General features: G+C 36.5%; 1 pseudogene; it reads right to left on the bottom strand.

Annotated features, from left to right (window-relative positions):
• LOC127831294 (solute carrier family 2, facilitated glucose transporter member 3-like) overlaps positions 1 to 21,022 on the bottom strand; it is a 46,156-nt pseudogene that overhangs the window by 10,361 nt on the left and 14,773 nt on the right.

The raw sequence follows: 21,022 nt of genomic DNA, 5'->3' as shown, positions 1-21,022 counted from the left end.
CACTTTTTATAAATTTGAATGGGTTTTGTTCATTTCAAACTTGCGATATAGTATAAAACAGTGAATAACTTCAGTGCCTTCAGCGCTTTGATTTATATAATAGCAATGATTATTATATACATGTATACACATTCGACGAAATATTCTAGCTATAATAGTATTAATACTTGCATAGTTATTATAAACATTTCCTGATACATCTTCTTATACTTTTCTCGTTTGCGTTTTGCATATTAGGATGAACATATGTACAGTGTACATGTAAATGTACGTAGAACCACTATTAAAGTGCGATATCATATGTTGATAACTCGAAGTCATTTCATAGTCGTTTATGTAACAGTATGCAAACAGAGTCTGTGACATTACGAAGTATGTGCATATTCAAAAATTTGTTTTTATATAGCAAAACACAATAAAACCCGTCTGACATTTTGTGCAAATGCCAACGATCTAATAGTCTGAGTTGATTTACCGTGCTGCTGCAAGTTTCAAACAATGCAGTCGATATGCTAGAGAACAGATTTTAATACTCGTACGATGATACTCTACATTCATAAGCTCATCTCTGCATGTATCATACAAAGTCTATGAGGATCTATATAGATGATCATAGACTGCATGCACTGCTATTGAAAGTACCAGTCGCACACTCCAACATAGTCGTTTTAAGTCCATACAATCATTCTGCGAAACCTTAATTACATTGAAATGTAGACAATTCTGTGTTCTTGTTAAACAACTCTCAATAGCTTAATTGCAAGAAGGCACGCAATAAAAGGGTGCTAAGTATACTCGGAAAATCATTGTGACGTCTACATCTGTCAAGCGGTGAAATTGCCAGTACAGCACAGCAAATTAATCATGACATCTAATTTTTTTTAATTGACTAACATAAATAATTGTCAACTGATATTTGAAGTCTTGTCTGGTGTAGGCAATGGTTATTTTATTAAATAATAGACTAAACAAAGTCTCTCTAGAAAATGTTTTCGAAGTTTCGTTCTTTTATACATTGTATCATTCTATCACACGAACCGATGGGATAAAACAGCTGTTCTGAAGATCAAACATTTGACAACTATACTCAGTAAACTATACTCAGTAAATAATTACGAGTTTTTAAGGACATTGAACATTTTAACACTGTGATACATGTATTTTGCGTTCCAAAAAACGTATTGCAAATTAGTGTTTCACAGCCTACCCTTTTGAAAAATAATTAAATGAATATGTATTGAACTGATTTTTTTATCTCGATAAAAGTTATTATCAGAAACTATCATATATATCCTTTATATATATAAACCATGGTCAGTACATTTATGTTGCATGCGCCAAAACCGAGTAAGGACCGGTAACACTTGTCTTGCATGGAATAACCTTGTCAAAAAAGCATATGTATGTGTATGCCTAAAATAACCATTCGATATGTTGTTAGAAGGTAACATCAATTACTACTTACAATCGATATATTTTAATATTCATAATATGCATACTAATATGCATATTTGAAACATAAAAACAGTGTATGCATCCGAGAGCGGACATTACGATGGTATGATATATATAAAGTCAATTGATACACTTGTAACGCTGGACATTTAATCTTGAACGATACAACTAGTTTTTTATTCAAATACTTATGAACTAATTATGTTTTACTGAGAATTGCAAGCCTTTTACTAGGAAGAGTCGATATTAGAAAACATTCATTAAAAATTAAAATGCACCTTTGTTGGCGAAATAATCTTTATTTTGTTTATACCAAATACATGAGACAATAGCATACATGTATATGAAGTGGAAGTCTCGATAGTTAGTAGACTCTATGCATTGGCTGCTTGTGGAAAATAGAAGGGAAGAGTCATACAATTGATTAACTACGTCAATAAACGCCGTTCGGTAGCGTGGGAAAATCGTTAATCCGCAGTGCGCAGTGAATCAAAACATTGCATCATCCATTTCAATGGGCGTACCAATCGTGATAAATCGGGACTCCTCCGTAAGATAGGCGATTTATGGAATAAATCGTCTGCTGATTCAAAGTGTGGGCGTATGTTGCTGAAGAAGTGCACCAGCTGCTTACAAACATGTTGTTTGAATACGTTTGAGCAGAAGAGAAAATGAGTCATACATATACGCACGATTAATACATGTTTAACTGAAATTAAGAGACCTAACATTGTATTTTGACGGTTTATCGGTTGGTAAAATGCGTTTACACTTTTACAACATACGATTCAATGACTCAAAACGCATTAAAAAAATGAGATTTCATTGGATCGATCATAAAGCCAATGAGTGCATAACATGTATAAGTTCAAATGTGTGCGTGATTATTGAGATTGTCTGATAACGATTTCTCTTTCAGTCCCATTGAAAACAATCCTACAGAGTTCCTGGTATGTCGTAATGATAAACCAATGCAAACATATTTCAATTGGTTGTGTTTTTGTCATATGAGGATCTTCCTTAATTTATTGTTAAAAGGTGGTTTTCTAAAAAAATTAAATTTCCATGCATCTCGATCTGTTAACTTATGTCCGCAAGTGCATTTTTATTTTAAAGTACAATCAATAAAATGACGTTGCTCTTGAAATACTAGATTGATTGTTTACAAACTTAGCCCACTTTAATACGTTTAATACTTTAATACAACTTAATTCGCTTACCTTGATCTACACATTATAGTTGTTAATTACACCAACGACAAATCGGGTTATTCGACAAGTTATATAAAATAATTCTTACAGAGTTATATAATTTATTTAATGTTGAATATTATTTTGTCAATTTTTATTAAACGTGAAATTCGCAGTAACTTATAATTAATAATATTGCTTTACGCTTATTTTTGTCGAACTAAAAACACTATTATTGACAACAGTACAACGAAATTCAATGTAAAATTGCGAAATACAGTTAAACGTGATGTTACTAGAAAACATTTGAGAACCACTACATAAACAAAAGTTTATACTCTGTGATGTTTGGTTCATAAAGGGGCATATCGACGATACTTCCCCTTTAACATCGATAATTATCAAAACAATGCGTACTCAATCTTTTCCTGAAGATATATATCTTATAACTATATTTACTGATGAGCCATTTAGAAAAATATGCATAGAAGTCTCCGCAAAATAGTGTTCGATAGTGCCTGTCAAAGCCCCAAAAATCCGGAAATTATATAACATGTTTACTAAAATACACTCCCGATATTAAAACTTCACATGTGTGGGGCGGTATATCATTACCAACTTTGTACAGGTATACAAATAAAAATTGTGTATGCCGTTTTTGAAAACGACACATGTGCATTTCATTAATACTTGTTAAAAGATCATCTTATATTTGCAAATAGTATACCGTATAAATCGTCGACATGCCCCTACATGTGGTATTGGCATATATAAGTGTTATATTCACGTAAATACATAAATCGACCTATTCGCAACTTAAAATTAGATACATAAATCGAGCTATTCGCAAACTTAAAATAAGTTAATTACCATATTATTATAAACCGAATGACCGTGTGCTTCATCTACATTAGTGGTTAAACGTGTCTGATAAAACTAACACACTCAGCTATCAAACGAATCGATTGATTTAATTTAAATAACTCACTTATAACGCACAACTGCAATCTATGTACACGTTATACATAATAAAATGTAGCATACAATACAAATAACAACTCCAAACAACATATCGTTGATATTTTATTCTAGCCATTAAATTTAAAAATAATAGCAGACTTAATCCAGATGTAATTTCACTCCATTCTCTGTTGCAGCCACATGCAAGAACATCTTATGTAAGATTATTACTAAAATGTGTCTGTATTGTTAATAGTTCTATAATAAATAAGAACCATAAGATGAATACAACGATTACGATTACAACTGTAATATAATGATTTTTGTTTTCATTTAAACAAATTATTTCAAATTAGCGGTACAAATCTTATATCACAGCTTAATAGCAACTGAACGGTCGTCAAAACCACTACCTTTTATACATAGTTATCTATAAAGCCAATGTATCGGTCTATTAAAATGAAACAATATGTTTACCGTCTCAGGCGTATAGTGCGAGTTCCCGTTCCTTGTCATTCACTTTATATTTGCGGAGCACTGTCTATAATTATCTTGTAATTATTCACCAATAGAATTTGATTCGTTGAAGCTCAAACACGGTTTGTCAGCGTGATCATTTCATGTTGAGCTTTTATACCCCTTCGATTGCATCAGCAAAACTTCGTTCTATTCATAGATATTCAAGCATAGGAAGTGTGCGGCAATGGGTATGGAACGCCATAGCTGTCTTACGGTGTTACATTTCTTTCTGTTTTCTTCAGAAGGTGTCTTACGATGTCAAACCGTCTTAATATTTTGTCAATATGTGGTCTTGACCACATGTGGTTAGCGTCTTGACTTGTCAAAATGCAGTATTATTATGTCAAACAGTCGTGTTATCATGTTCAAATGTGGTGTTGACTTGTCAAAATGCAGTACTATTTTGTAAAACCGTCGTTATCTTGCCTTAATTTGATGTTGACTTGTCAAAATACAGTCCTATTATGTCAAACCGTCGTGTTATCTTGTCCAAATGTGGTGATGACTTGTCAAACCGTCATGTTAACTTGGCCAAATGTGGTTTTGACTTGTCAAAACACAGTCTTATTATGTCCAACAGTCGTGTTATCTTGTCCAAGTATGCATGGTGTTGACTTGTCAAACCGTCATGTTAACTTGTCCAAATGTGGTTTTGACTTGTCAAAACACAGTCTTATTATGTCCAACAGTCGTGTTATCTTGTCCAAGTGTGCATGGTGTTGACTTGTCAAACCGTCATGTTAACTTGTCCAAATGTGGTGTTGACTTGTCAAAACACAGTCGTATTATGTCCAACAGTCGTGTTATCTTGTCCAAGTGTGCATGGTGTTGACTTGTCAACCCGTCATATTAACTTGTCCAAATGTGGTGTTGACTTGTCAAAACACAGTCTTATTATGTCAAACAGTCATGTTATCTTGTCCAAATGTGGCGTTGACTTGTCAAAATACAGTATTTTTATGTCAAATCGTCATGTTATCTTGTCCAAATGTGATGTTTGGCATAATATGACTGTATTTCGACAAGTCAGTACCAGATTTGGACAAGATAGCACGACTGTTTGACAATTTATCATCATATTTGGACAAGATAACACAAAGGTTTGACATACTAAGACTGTGCTTTTACAAGTAGACACCACATTTCGACAAGATTACTGTTTGACATAATAAGACTGTGTTTTTACAAGTCAAAATCACATTTGGAAAAGATATCACGACGGTGACATAATAAGACTGTCTATCGACAAGTCAACATCACATTTGGACAAGATAACAAAAAGGTTCGACATAATACGACTGTGTTGTGACAAGACAACAACAGATATGGACAAGATATCACGCAGGTTTGACATAATAAGACACCTTCTAAAGAAGACAGAAAGAAATGTAACAACGTAAGACGGCTATGGCGTTCCATAAATGGGAGTATAAATAGTGTATATGTAAACGTAGACTCGACGATACACTCTTCTTGCGTTTAAAGTTTATAGTATTCGGATCAAAATTTATCACGTGGGTATAAACTTTTTAAATATAACATAATGAAGGAAGGACATTTCGAAAAAAATTGTTGTATGTTAACCGTTTAATCTCTGCCAAACGATTATTATTAAAGACGATTAATGCTTTCATGATGAAAAACAACTTAATGAAAAAACTAAAATACATGTTGTTGTAATAGTTTACGCAACCTTGTTACAGGTTTTAAATAATGCCCACTTCTATGTTGACATTGTCATTCTTTTCATATACGGTCGAGTTCAAATCAGCCTTAAATAATCCTTAAATCACCAATAGCATCCAGATACATACTGAAGCCGAGCCGTTATTGTATTCGTTTCGAACCTGATATATCACAAAACGATCGGGCTGTAACCTTCCATTCTCTAAATATCCATTAAAGGGACCTTTTCACAGATTTTGGCATGTATAGAAGTTTGTTATCAAATGCTTTAATTGATCAATGTAAACATTGGATCTAAAAAGCTCCAGTAAAAAACAAGAATAAAATTAACGTAAAAAGGTACCCTCAACTGGGCTCCAACGACTGACCCCTGGACTAAAAGTCTAACGCATATTACAATCGGCCATCTGTGCTTATAGAGAAAATGATGTATTTTATACTTTATATACGCAATCCTCGTAGTTTCACAAAATATAACGACGACAATTGAAATCTCCAAATTATCCAATCGTTTCGCGTTGCAACGCTTTATAATTTTCAGGTTTTTAAATCGTCAAAAGATGCATATAATGGATATTTTAGAGCATGGTGAATGTTCAGTATTACTGTTACCTCACAAATATCATAACTAACATCAGTTTATCAAACCGTTTATCAAACAATAATAACTTGTAAAGCGACATTCCATGAAGACCGTTGGATGTAGAATGATGCAATGCATATACAAACATTGCGTTAGGTGTATTAAAATTACATACGAATCAGCTGCTTATAAAGGCCAAGTCCAGAATTCAGTGCATTAGCATTATACCATGTAGAAGCACAATACATAGTTTTCACATGAAGAAGTACATAGTCAACAGAGCAAACAACGAGGTGTAAAGCATCAATAAACAAGGGCTGTTTGTAAAACATGCATGCCCCCCATATGGGCTGTCCGTTGTAGTGGCAGCCATTTTGTGAATACGATTTTTGTCACTGTAACCTTGACGTTTGACCTAGTGACCTGAAAATCAATAGGGGTCATCTGCGTGTCACGTTCAATGTACCTATGAAGTGTCATGATCCTAGGCAAAAGCGTTCTTGAGTTATCATCCGAAAATCATTTTACTATTTCGGGTCACCGTGACCTTGACCTTTGACCTTATGACCTCAAAATCAATAGGGGTCATCTGCAAGTCATGATCAATCTACCTATGAAGTTTCATGATCCTAGGCGTATGCGTTCTTGAGTTATCATCCGAAAACCATTTTACTATTTTGGGTCACCGTGACCTTGACCTTTGACCAAGTGACCTCAAAATCAATAGGGGTCATCTGCGAGTCATGATCAATCTACCCATGAAGTTTCATGATCCTAGGCGTATGCGTTCTTGAGTTATAATCCGGAAACCATTTTACTATTTCGGGTCACCGTGACCTTGACCTTTGACCTAGTGACCTCAAAATCAATAGGGGTCATCTGCAAGTCATGATCAATCTACCCATGAAGTTTCATGATCCTAGGCGTATGCGTTCTTGAGTTATCATTCAAAAACCATTTTACTATTTCTGGTCACCGTGACCTTGACCTTTGACCTAGTGACCTAAAAATCAATAGGGGTCATCTGCGAGTCATGATCAATGTACCTATGAAGTTTCATGATCCTAGGCCCAAGCGTTCTTGAGTTATCGTCTGACAACCACCTGGTGGACGGACCGACCGACCGACCGACAGACCGACATGAGCAAATCAATATACCCCCTCTTCTTCGAAGGGGGGCATAATAAAAATATATATGTTTTATTGAAAGATTCCATTACCAATTATACCAGGGCGTGAGGAATACGGCGATCATTTGTACTGTAGTACTAGACGGACGTTAGGACGATGACGATCATTTGTACTTCATGAGAAAAACATAATTATTATTGCAGTCATTAGTATAATCTCCACACAGAGTTGTCGTTCCTTACAATACACATAAAATATTTGATCCAGCTATGCTGGTCCCAGTGAAATCTCTGCGCGCAGGTTGTCATTGGTACTGCAGTAGAAGGACATTAGGGCGATGACGACCATGTGTACTGCATGAGACTGACATTAGGATTATTGCAATCACTGGTACTGCCGAAAACGGGCATTAGGACGATTATCTTCCCAATTAACTATCTTCCCAATTAACTACCTTAAAAACTAAAACAAAAATTAATAATCACACGACAAAGAAAGTAAGAAAAGTTAACTGTTGAGGTAGTACTGTTGTTTGTTGTTTTGGTAACTGGGTTGGTAATAGAACTTGACGTGTTGCATTACAAATAGAGAAAGAACATAAGATATATATCCAATCTTAATGATATGTGCTAAACGCCATACACTAATGTTTCAGCCTTTTGCATGCTCGAGTGTAAATAATGTAATAATTCTGACATAACTGGGCGGTTCGTTTGAAAATAATCAATGAAAGTTTGGGCTTCTAAGGCGTGTACACATGAGGGTAAAATTATTTTTTTTTAACATAGCAAGATATTAACTCTGCAAAGAAACCATGACATAATCTGCATTTATAGGTACCAGATAGGTTATAGTATATGTCTTATAGTTCACCAATCGTTAACGTATCTCATGCGTCAGGCTTTCTCACAATTATACAAAATCGCATTTGCGATATGCGGATCGCAATACATGATGAAAAATAAAAATAAAAAACTTAATTTGATTACAATTACAAAACCTTACAAGTCATGGCGCCATATACGCATACCAATTAAAAACCTTTGAGAACATAACTATAATTAACGCAACAGGTCATACAAGAGGTATTCCACGTAAGAGCTTATAAATGCAATCGACGTTGTAGCATACAAGAACGTCATTCAAGATTAACATTTAAATCTCTAAATGTACATGTCGTGGCATCTACTCAAAAGAACGAAATTTGACACACGTGATTTAAACGTCACGCACATTCTCCAGCTCATTCACGCTATTGACACACTGAACTGGCATACTATGATATTTAAATTCCAGACCAATGCAAATAAGTACCTTGGAACGCTAGTATTAAATGTCTCGCCGGATTTCTTCAAACATAAATATTAATGTGTCTTTGTAAGACTTTAAAACGTAAATCGGTGTCTTTATTAGAATGAGGTGGCGAATTTTAAGGAACATATCATGAAACTTCGGGAATCACCACTCGATATACTGATGTCATCGGTTAATATGTTTTGTCCAAATCAATTCATTGAACCACCAATGCGTCAACCTTAAATTTCGGAAAAAGACAAAAAGACACGTAATTTCGATGCCAAATATAGTAGTATAGTGTAGTATATAATGGCATTACACTGTAAGAAGAAACCAGCAAAACGAGTATTTAGGCACAAGTAGTACAGTTCAAAAAAGAAAAAGAAGTTATTTGTTTGTATGACTATTATGTAATATCATACGGAATTCACAAGTGTGTTCTTGTAAAATTATATTTTCTCAGGATGTGGGGAAAAAAAATAATTGGTAAGAAAAGTAGTACCAATATTGCGTTATGTGCATGACGCGATGTCAATTCTCTCTCATGAGTGATGCAAAAGACCTTACTCAATGACGCTCGATATTTCGTAACAGCGGTCAAATCAGTAACAATGACTGATATTCCGACAGAACATGACTAGTCTGATGCCATGTCTATAGCAATTGCAGAAAACTTTGATAATTCATTCATCGATGTTAACATAAAAGCCACAAACAGAATCTGACCATCCTTATAGCGCCTTGCGTCACCCACATTCATTTAATCGATTGAGCTCTGGATCAACTGAAGATTTTATTGCATAAATCAATCTATCTTACGGGGGATTCCGACGATAGTTACGGAATCCGGATAGGGCCAAGTTGATTGTCGCGTGTCGACCTTCGACACGACAATTGAAGTCGACATGCGAAGCGACACGCGACATTCATCGCGACGTACAGTCGACAATTCAGACGACAGTCAAGATTTTCTGCCAATTTTTTTTTCTAAAACCAAGCGCTATATGCGACACTCAAATCTTGATTGTCGCATGTCGACTTCAAATTTCGAGTGTCGTGTCGTGCGTCGCTTGAATGTCGTGCGTCGACCTCGAAGGTCGACACGCGACAATCAACTTTGCCCTATCCGGATTCCGTAGATAGTCGATGGTTCGCGATTGAATCGATTTATCGTTTATCGCCCTAGACGCAAGTCATTTCCGGTTGACTGGTAAACAAAACGTGTTAAAGCGCATGTTAATGATGTCAAAAACATAGAGTAAATATTTGTATTTGACAAAACTGTTTGAAGCATCAATATAATTTATTGAAAATAAACATTCCGGATGACCGATGGTAAACACTACTTCAGATCATGACTTGATTAACAACACTTGGGTTTACATTTTCCAGCGATATTCACCGACAGTAAAAGATGGCAGGGTTAAAGTAGAACAAGGTCGATCAAAGACATTCAATATTTTCTAAGATCATGAACATAGGTAACTCTTCTGTTAATAAGTTCTATAACTCACGCAGGCTGAATACCCTCTCCCATCTGCTTCTACAATCAAGCGATATCATGTGTGTCTACCAATCAATGAAAGTATAAACATTGTCCGGACTAGATCAAAGTCATACTATACATAATGTATAGTGCACAAAACAAATATCATATACAATTTTCAGATTGTACCCTTAATGCTTAAACAAAGTTCAATATTAAACTCACCATCAAACACACAATATGCGAGTTAATATCAAGGCTTTTATAACGTAAGGATATAAAAGTACATTGTCAATAAGGTATTTTACTTCAGCCTTTAATGGAATGTGTTTTTTTTAAATTAATACACTTTAATTATTCCGGAAGAAAAATTTCAAAATCGTAATACTAATATTTCGAGAACTACCGAATGAAGGGCTGCACATGCTTATCAGGGACACTTTACCCACATGCATTAAGCCCCGATTTCCGGGATTGAGGTTCACAGGACATGGTCAGTATTTCAACGTAGCCTCAAGCCTTACTAATTGATTTAATCCTCCATTAGCTAGCGCGGCGTTGTAGCAGCTTAGTCCGTGTCAACAATTTAATTAATACATGATAGTATTAAAAATGGATTGACATAAATGTCACGTAGCGTAAACGAACAACAATTATCAATGAGATTTGACCATTGCCAACGGAGGTGGTCAATTTTCTAAAGTGAGTGACATAAGTACTGAGTAACAATGCTGCGATGACCAAAGTACGACCTCCAGACACAAATCCGATATGACGCCGTAGGTAATTTGTCACCAATAGTTATTTGTTATATCAAAATTTACACTCATAAAACAGTTATACCGCGGAACAGACGCAGACTTAGCTGCACATATAAGATGTAGTCCTTTAAACAAATACTCGTGACATAGGCTATACTAGTACTCGAAACATACCGTAATTACTCTATGTGTTCGCACACTTACAAATTATTTTTTAAAAATCGTGTCCGAAAACTTAGATACGAAAAATATTCACAAAATACAGGTGTCCGCAAACTTAGAGTCGAAAACTGAAGTGTCCGGAAATAGCATCGATTGTATCAACGACTACCGGTAATAGCATGCTTTGTAACATACCATGCCGTATAGTATAAATTACAGTTATATATGTTTGCAATGCATTTTAAATAATGTTAAATGCTTAATTTATTTGACAGAAAGTTACTACAAGTTGTACTTTGACCAACGAGTTTAAAGATGAGCATGTGATGTACCGATGATATTATGCATGAGTTGGATTTCTTAAATGCCGTGAATTTAAAGTAACCGTCGTGCAAGAGATTGTTTAGTATACTGCAACCTCCTTGATGAACGATTGGAATGATCATGACTTTAATGAGACGCTTTCATAACAATAGTCCGCTCTGAGCCCATCACAGAGGTGAATGTAATGTAACCGTCGTGCAAGAGATTGTAATTATTTTTGCTAAAAAAGGGGTGTCCGAAAACTTAGAGTCATTATATTACTATACTAATATTCGTGACACGGGCTATACTAATAATGCTCGTGACATAGGCTATACATGTACTTATACTCGTTACATAGGCTATACTAATACTCGAGACATAGACTATACTTATATTCATGATATAGGCTATACTAATACTCGTGACGTACGCTATACTTATACTTTTGTCATCAAAAACGTTGTTATGCACACATTAATTGCAGTGAAATATATTTTCCAACATAACGCACAGTTTCAAGATTGTTTTATTAATAAAGGTTTGAGAAAAACACGTCATGTCAGGCCCCCCTAACATTTGTTCATCATGCACATGTAGATGGTAGGCAATGTTAATATAATTCTTACCAATTTTATTTCGACATACTGATGTACTTAAATACAAACTGTAAACACACTAGCCACTTGTAAGCAATATATTGTATGATTTTTTTAACAACTTATGTTGGACGCATACCGATCTAAGACATGAGGTTTGATCTGGTAAAACCATTTCCACCAAGAGTGGATTGTCGAAAAGAGACTTCCTGTAAAAAAAATACAAACGTATACCGTAAAAGGCTCGGCCATGATTGGCGTGTACTTGCTGCACGTGCATAAAGCCTCGTTTTCCAAGAATGACGCTCATATCATGGCACAAGTGTCAGTTTCTCCGAAAAGGCTATTTAGACAAGTACGCATGTTTACTCGTCATCCATTGAAAATTCGTACTTACTAGTGCATTATTAATCCATATAATAAGACGCCGCAAGAATACATTAAACAAATAAGAACCTGTATCAATCTGCATGTATAGATTGAAAATGATAACTATAGGATCAATTTTCATAACAAAATAATAAATATTTATTTGGATATTCAATCAACAGTATTTCCATTTATGTATCACGCCTTGTAAAAACCTGTAGTCCGCACAGGATACCAATGGGTGACCCTTTCCACTTTCATGAAATTATTGTTTAAAGAAAGTATCTTCTAATCGAAAAAACACTGAATGCGGAAGTGTCGTCCCAGATAAGCCGGTGCGGTCTGCATAGGCTTATTTGACGACACTTTAAATACACGTACGCATTAAGCCCCGTTTTCGCATTATTATGACAAGAATTAAACTCGGGAAACATTTTGGACATGATTGTTTTGTTTGAAGACATTATTTTTCGTGATAAGATCTATATTCGCTCTACATATTCTCAACAAATTCCATAGAGTTCAAACAGACATAGAAGCAAAAATGGCAACAAACAGACATAGACGCAAAAATGGCAACAAACAGACATAGACGCAAAAATGGCAATAAAGAACAAAAGGGTTGGTTTGATCTTATATTGTACTATGTATATGAAGTATGTTTAGCTGAATGACATTTAAATGTCATACAACGAGAGGAGGTATGTCCTATTCATATTGGAAGCCCGGTTTTCCCAGAGCGAATCTCAACATTAAATATCGCCTTTTTCTGTTTGCTTAATAAACATAGACCAAGTATTCAATCTCTCTACAAGCTGTTGCAAGCTGACTTGAACATGAAAGGGTTTGTCCAATGAATGAATTGAATGTCGTGCTCATATCTATACATCTCTACTCAACGGTGTGCTCGCTTTTGCTATGAATAACAAGCTGTTGTGGTAAATGCGGTCAAATATAGATCAGCTTAGAGCGAAATGACGAAATATTTCAACACCGCATTCGTCTTTATATCATGTATATAGCTAGAAGCGACGTCTACAATACAGACGTTCGAGTCTGTTATAAATCGAGGAGGCATTTTCAAAAGAATACGTACGTTTGCAGTCGAGTGTGTTTAAGAAAATAAATGTCTAACATGGACAAAACCCAGCTTACAAAAGACGCTGGGGAGGATAAATCATTTAATAAGAATGTTAAGAGTAATTTGGACAAAACTCAGTATCTTACCGTTCCACAAAAATATTGGTTGAAAATGATAATTATAAATAAGATTAACCATTCTATTAAATAAATAACTATATTACATCGAGGACATGATTATTTGAGATATATTGAAAAGGCTATAAATTCGTCACATCAGCATCTTATAAAAGATAAATTATACTATGATTTAATGAGTAAAAGTACATGGCTAGACGTTTAAAAATATGACGATACAAAAATGAACGTTTGATCACTAGCGAAAACTAACCATAATAATTAACTACATGTTTATGTAAATTCTAATAATATGCGAACATTTATGAGAATTTTTAGGCATATGAGTAACATTTAAGTAAAGGAAGCTTACTAAGATCTCGTGCCACCCATTACAATACCAAGAGTGCCATATTCAAAGTTTGAAAATAAAGAACTAAAGACAACGCAAACAAATAAATATGTCGGATATTGGAACACCACTTACGTCCAAATGCATACCAGCCATTTCTTATTGACGTCCTCTAAAGTGAAGAAAATCCTTAAACAATTTTAACACAGCGCTGTCAGTAATTGTACCAAACCGACAGGTAAACTATAACGTTATAAAGAAACCTTTGTGCCGTCATCAGGTATAAAACAGATTAACAAGGTCAAACAAATGTCATATATAAGAGAATAGCAAGGTCAAAACCGGATTTAATATATGCTCGTTGTCAGCTAATGTATGAACCTCCGACACTTTCCGCATTTATGGCAATTTTTAGTAAAAGGTCTCTCCTGAACAAACAATAAAGTTAGGAAGAAAGTGTCGACCCTGAAAAGCCTTTTCAGCTGCACAGCCTAATCGTCATACAAATGTGCAAGGTAATAAATGACTTTATGTTATAAATGTTTTCTCTATGTTTATCACGAATATGTTATGAACGAGAAATTAAAATAAACACAATTGAGTTAACACGATCTTTCGTTCGTTATAGGCATTATAGAGGTAGGTCGCTGTATAGGTCAGATTGTTAAATGTGCATTTTAAAATAGTAATATAGAAAGCCTATATGGGGAGGTATAAATAATACAATATTTAGGAACACGTAAACATGTTTCTAAAGTTAAATATGTTATGTATTGCATTTCTTCATAAGAACGAGTCAAATTTTCTTAAATTTATACATGACTGGTATATATTTATACATGACTGGTATACATTTATACATGACTGGTATACATTTATACATGATTGGTATACATTTATACATGACTGGTATACCGATTCTAATTAGATTTGCCTTGCTCTGGGAAAACGGGTCTTAACGTGAGTAAAGTGTCGTCCCATATTAGCTTGTGCCGTCTGCACAGGCTAATCAGGGACGAAATAAGACAGGTATTTCGTTTAGAAGATACTTCCTATTAACGAAAAAAAATCAATTAAAGCAAATTGCACACGCAAATTTTAAACAACATTAATTAAGCTATGTTTTCACAAAGCGAGGTACAAGAAGGAGGGTTGTAATTTACGAGTCAGAGATTGCATCATACGTTGGCCATTAAATCGCTGAAAGAGCCCAATAATTGAATATTTTGGACATTTGCATCCATTGTAGTATCGTGCGTAATGTTTGTCGAATGCAAACATCAAACAATAAGTCCAAAGTTCCTGTGCGCAGTTATCTCGTTCTCACAGTGGCCTTCCATTGGCGTTTTTCAAAATGCCATATAAATTACAACTTCTTTTGGGTCGAAAATGTTCGGCTTCAAACACATGTTTATGGCCGGAAATTTATAAGAGTGTGTTTTATCGCAAACAAAGAGAAGCATTGGTCGCATTTAGCTATTTTAAAATGGGTGAGATGACTTTTCAAATATCTGAAGGCTGCAACTAAAAAGGGGCGATAATTCTACAGCTATAAAGGAAATGGACCGGTCAGAAACAAACTTTTAAGGCAGTTTAGATCTATGTGTGCACAGTACGTATCGTGCAATTCATTAGTAACACTAGGCGAATTAAAGTGTGGGGCGAAAACGGCATACAGCCCCACCCCACTCTATATATGCGCCAAGGATTAAATGTTTCAAATCACTTGAAGTCAATGCACAGTATGTTTTGAATGAGCATAATTATATTTATGTTGTACGTTACTTTCAATAAACTTTCGTTGTAATTGTCACTTTTCGTTGTTTTACAAAATGTATATAAACTTTATTGGGATATTAAGTTTAATACAAATTTAAATCATTTAACAACTGGTTCACATATATTGATCTTTATCAACAGCAAAGTAAGTGTCGGAGAAATGTCTCGCCCGCAGACTCAATGAGTACAATGCTATGACTTTACGATAGGCCATATGCAAATCAAATCATAGGGATGCAGAATTGCGTTTTGCTACGATGCCAGCTGAATGTTGATCGTATATCATGTAGAAAGAAGAGCGGCAATAACAGTTCCGTATTCTACTCCCCAATCAATATACTGCTTGCGCGTCCCTGTACATTAGCCAGAGCGTGAAAGCTTAATGGCTGTGTTCTTATATATTACAAATATTTCCATATTGCATAAGTGCACTAATATATTTTATACCATGTAAGTATTGCCATTCCCTTATACCTTAAACGGGTAGACACACTAACAGTCAAGTTTTTTTGTTTTATATTGAAATACACTTATTTTAAGTTATTGTGTTTGCAGCATTCCAACACAGACATCGCATTTCTTTAAACGTAATACATCCAATCCCAGACGATATCGCGCCCAATACGCGGGCAGCTTGACTGGAGATCGACCTAGGATGCCAGAAAAGGACACCAATATTTACCCGTTTGCTATTAATGACATAATGTCTGCTTTTGATTATGTCAGTATCGTGGTTAGATTAATCATATACCTTACGCAATGTAATTCTGAAGTGTGACAATTGCGTAGTAATCATATACATACCGTACATTTCAATCGGGAAGAACAAACTGATCAGTCTTAAGATCAGAAAGGCTATTTGCTGTTTATTTATAGAATACGTCAACATAATCTCACCGGTTTATGCCAGGCCCATTTTTGGGTGATTTCACCAATACGGAAGAACGAACGCCACGCGAAGAACACATTACAATAATCACGAAGTTATTAACGCTTTTCAAACCCGGATTAACTAGTGCTCGCATACAAGGGAGGGAGCATTGAATCCGGGTTACGTAATGTTAACATGAAATCGTTGTTTAAAGGTTCACACTTCAGCAACATTAGCGTCGTTCTGTGAACACGAGGCTTAATGAGTGTGCTAAAGTGTAGCCAAGATTAACCTAGGGTCCGCGCATGCGTATCAGGACGACACTTTCCACCTTACCTGGATTTTCGCTCAGAGGGGGGGGGGGGGGGCTTTCTTGAAACGGAAAATACAATTACAGCGGGCAGTGTCGTCCCTTACTATCCTGTGCGAATTGCACATGCTAATTTGAAACGATACTGTTGTCATGCATGCAATAATTCCCGTTTTCACAGAGGCGGCTCACTTGCATTGACTTTGGTGTCAAGGTCAGAAAACAACATAGGCTCAAATCGTACGTTAGTGGTTTACTGAGCGTTGTCTAGCATTGCGTTTCAGCTTAGCCCGTGTCAACAATTCAAACAGTATTTATATATTCGGTTTACATAAATGTATCGTAACGTAATCGAACCACAATAATACCAAACAATACCAATAATAGTTGACTGTTGAAATTGAGTGATATAAGGACTGTTGAACAATTCTACATGACCATAGTATGACGTCCAGAAACAAATCCATTATTTATAAACATCAGTACAAATAGTTCGTTGTAACAACAAAAACTCTTAAAACACTTATAACGCACAACACACGCAGACATAGTTGAAAAGATTTGAGGCAGTCCTTTACACTTATCCTCGTGACGAAGGCTTTCGTCATTAAAAACGTAAGTACAGTGCGCATATAGTTTGCGGAAAAATACATTTGCCAACAAGCCTCGCGGTCTTAAAATAGTCGTATTATTTTTTAAGAATATAAACTTATTTCAAGCCGCATACCTTATGTTAATCATGCACTTATAGATGGTAGGCCATACTTTTACGATTCCTATAAATTTTGTTTCGACATCCTGATGCACTTAATTGACCATAAACTGCAAACACACTAACAATTGTAAGCAATATATTATATTAAGTGACTTATTCCATACATTTAGTTTGACTTTCCCCGAAAAAGCTATTCAAACAAGTACGCATATTTACTCGTCATCCAATCAAAATTCGTATTAAAAAGTGCAACAATACTTAACAATACAGAAAAAAGCTTGTGGTACAATTGATCTAATATGAACGTTTGAATAAAAAGAACCTTTATCCATCTGAACAAATGAATTGGAAATAATAATAACATGTTTGTCGTATGGCTTCACTTTGAGAATAATATCAGCAACATGTTAGGTCTTAAAGAAATATATATTTCGACATAAAAATACATTAAACGGTATGTTATATATGAGTCGCGCTCTGAGAGAGCATGCAATCCACACGCTAATCGGGGACTGCATGTTCCGCCTTCATGATACTTTTCGTTTAAAGGAGCCTTCTACGCGAAAACCCAGTTCAGGAAGAAAGTGCCGTCCCTGATTTGCCTGTGACCACTGCACAGGCGTATCTTCAACGACACTTTACGCACATGCATTAAGCCCCGTTTTGCCACAGCGTGGCTCATTTACTTAGTCGATTGAATTATACAGAGTTGCATCATACATACGCTTTGATATCCAATGTCATGTGGTGGTATTCAATGCATTGTTTAGTAAATTAGGTCACTGTGTTAATTATATTCTTTTCAAAGCGGCAACTTGATTCAATTAACGCGCTTCAACTTTAAATACCACACTTACTGTAGTATTTCGAATTAAGTCATTGAAAAAGTTTATTTTAAAGTACGGGTCTTTTACATTGAAGGTCACTATTACAGTCTTACATTTTTATGCCAATTAACCGGAGGTCAAACTTTGGACACGTATGTTTTGTTTAAAAGATATTGCAATAGACGATACGATCTTTATCAAATTTCAAAGAGTTCAAACATGAAAAGATGTGAAGAAGGCAATAAAGAACAACAGCGCTGGTTTGATGTGATCTCGTACATCGCACATGACTAATGTGGAGTTGAAAAGCATAATTTAATGTTAAACCACGTGCGATGGTATGTTCTTTTCATATTGGGAATTTTTAAGAGTTACATACAAGATGAATGGACTATGATTGGCAGATAAAAAGCTAGATCAATGCGATATATTGATTACATGTATATTTAATAGCCTCTTTTGTACTCTGAAATTAAAAATACACTTGTAATTGTTCTTATGGTCTACACTTGTTGCTAAGCATGGGTTTTCTGTAATATTCCAGCATCGTTCTAGAAAAACTGTGCTTTATGTACGTTCGCAGTGTCGTCCCAGATTAGCCCGTGAATACTGCATAGGCTAATCAGGGTTGAGACTTTTCGTCTAAACTCAATTTTCAATAAGAAAACTTCCTTAAAAAATTAAAAGCGGAAAGTGTCGTCCCTGATGAGACCGTGTGGACTGCACATGCTTATCTGGGATAAAACATTAAACGCATGAATAAAGACCAATTTTCCCAGAACGAGGCGAATATATGCCTAGTACGTGGTCCGTTACATTCAACAATCTAGCAGCAATGTCAGAAATGAGCAGTAGTACCTAATGGTGCGAGATTATATGCTCGTCTCTCTGAATTAAATATTTTATATGTTTAAAAATCACTACCTTATCTGTTCTAAAATTATTACTTTGTTAAGAATTTCGCCATTATGATATTTAAGTAGTTAGTTTGTTAAAGTCTTTTGGAGTATTTTGTGAAGTGATTGTTTGCTATGCACTGCGTCGAATTATCACTAAATTAAAGTAGTAATTATATGTGATTCAAAACCTTAAGAGGTTTAAAAACATATAAAAAAGATATTTTCCAGTATAAGCTGTGGGAAAAGGGGGCTTATTTAATGTACGAAAGGTGCCATATCATTCGGCGCAGTCCGCGCAGGCTGCCATATCATTCGGCGCAGTCCGCGCAGGCTGCCATATCATTCGGCGCAGTCCGCGCAGGCTGCCATATCATTCGGCGCAGTCCGCGCAGGCTGCCATATCATTCGGCGCAGTCCGCGCAGGCTGCCATATCATTCGGCGCAGTCCGCGCAGGCTGCCATATCATTCGGCGCAGTCCGCGCAGGCTGCCATATCATTCGGCGCAGTCCGCGCAGGCTGCCATATCATTCGGCGCAGTCCGCGCAGGCTGCCATATCATTCGGCGCAGTCCGCGCAGGCTGCCATATCATTCGGCGCAGTCCGCGCAGGCTGCCATATCATTCGGCGCAGTCCGCGCAGGCTGCCATATCATTCGGCGCAGTCCGCGCAGGCTGCCATATCATTCGGCGCAGTCCGCGCAGGCTGCCATATCATTCGGCGCAGTCCGCGCAGGCTGCCATATCATTCGGCGCAGTCCGCGCAGGCTGCCATATCATTCGGCGCAGTCCGCGCAGGCTGCCATATCATTCGGCGCAGTCCGCGCAGGCTGCCATATCATTCGGCGCAGTCCGCGCAGGCTGCCATATCATTCGGCGCAGTCCGCGCAGGCTGCCATATCATTCGGCGCAGTCCGCGCAGGCTGCCATATCATTCGGCGCAGTCCGCGCAGGCTGCCATATCATTCGGCGCAGTCCGCGCAGGCTGCCATATCATTCGGCGCAGTCCGCGCAGGCTGCCATATCATTCGGCGCAGTCCGCGCAGGCTGCCATATCATTCGGCGCAGTCCGCGCAGGCTGCCATATCATTCGGCGCAGTCCGCGCAGGCTGCCATATCATTCGGCGCAGTCCGCGCAGGCTGCCATATCATTCGGCGCAGTCCGCGCAGGCTATTAAGAGACGACGCTTTCCGCTTTAAAGGAATTTTTCTTTTAAAGGAAGCCTTTTCTTAACGAAAACTAGTTTAGGCGGAAAGTGCCGTCCTTTAGGCGGAAAGTGCCGTCCTTTTTTAGCCGTTGAGGACAACACAAGCAGATTGGATTGACACGCACACGCATTAAGCCCAGTTTTTTTAAAGAACGCTGCTCATATTTATATAAATATCGTTGTTTCTGTTTACTTAATGAAGAGTGACCACGTATTTAAACTACCTACAAGCTGTTTCACGCTGACTTGAGCATGAATGGGTTTGTCAAATGAATGAATTTCGTGTCCATATCTATATCTCTCTCTACCAAGCTGTGCCCTCGTTGTTCTATTGAATAGCAAGCTTGTAAACGTGGTAAAATGTAGA

Source organism: Dreissena polymorpha, chromosome 5 (genome assembly GCF_020536995.1).
Source record: "Dreissena polymorpha isolate Duluth1 chromosome 5, UMN_Dpol_1.0, whole genome shotgun sequence".
Taxonomy (NCBI): Eukaryota; Metazoa; Mollusca; class Bivalvia; order Myida; family Dreissenidae; genus Dreissena; species Dreissena polymorpha.
Note: the sequence above shows the minus strand (reverse complement) of the source record. Positions and strands in the feature narration are given on the sequence as shown.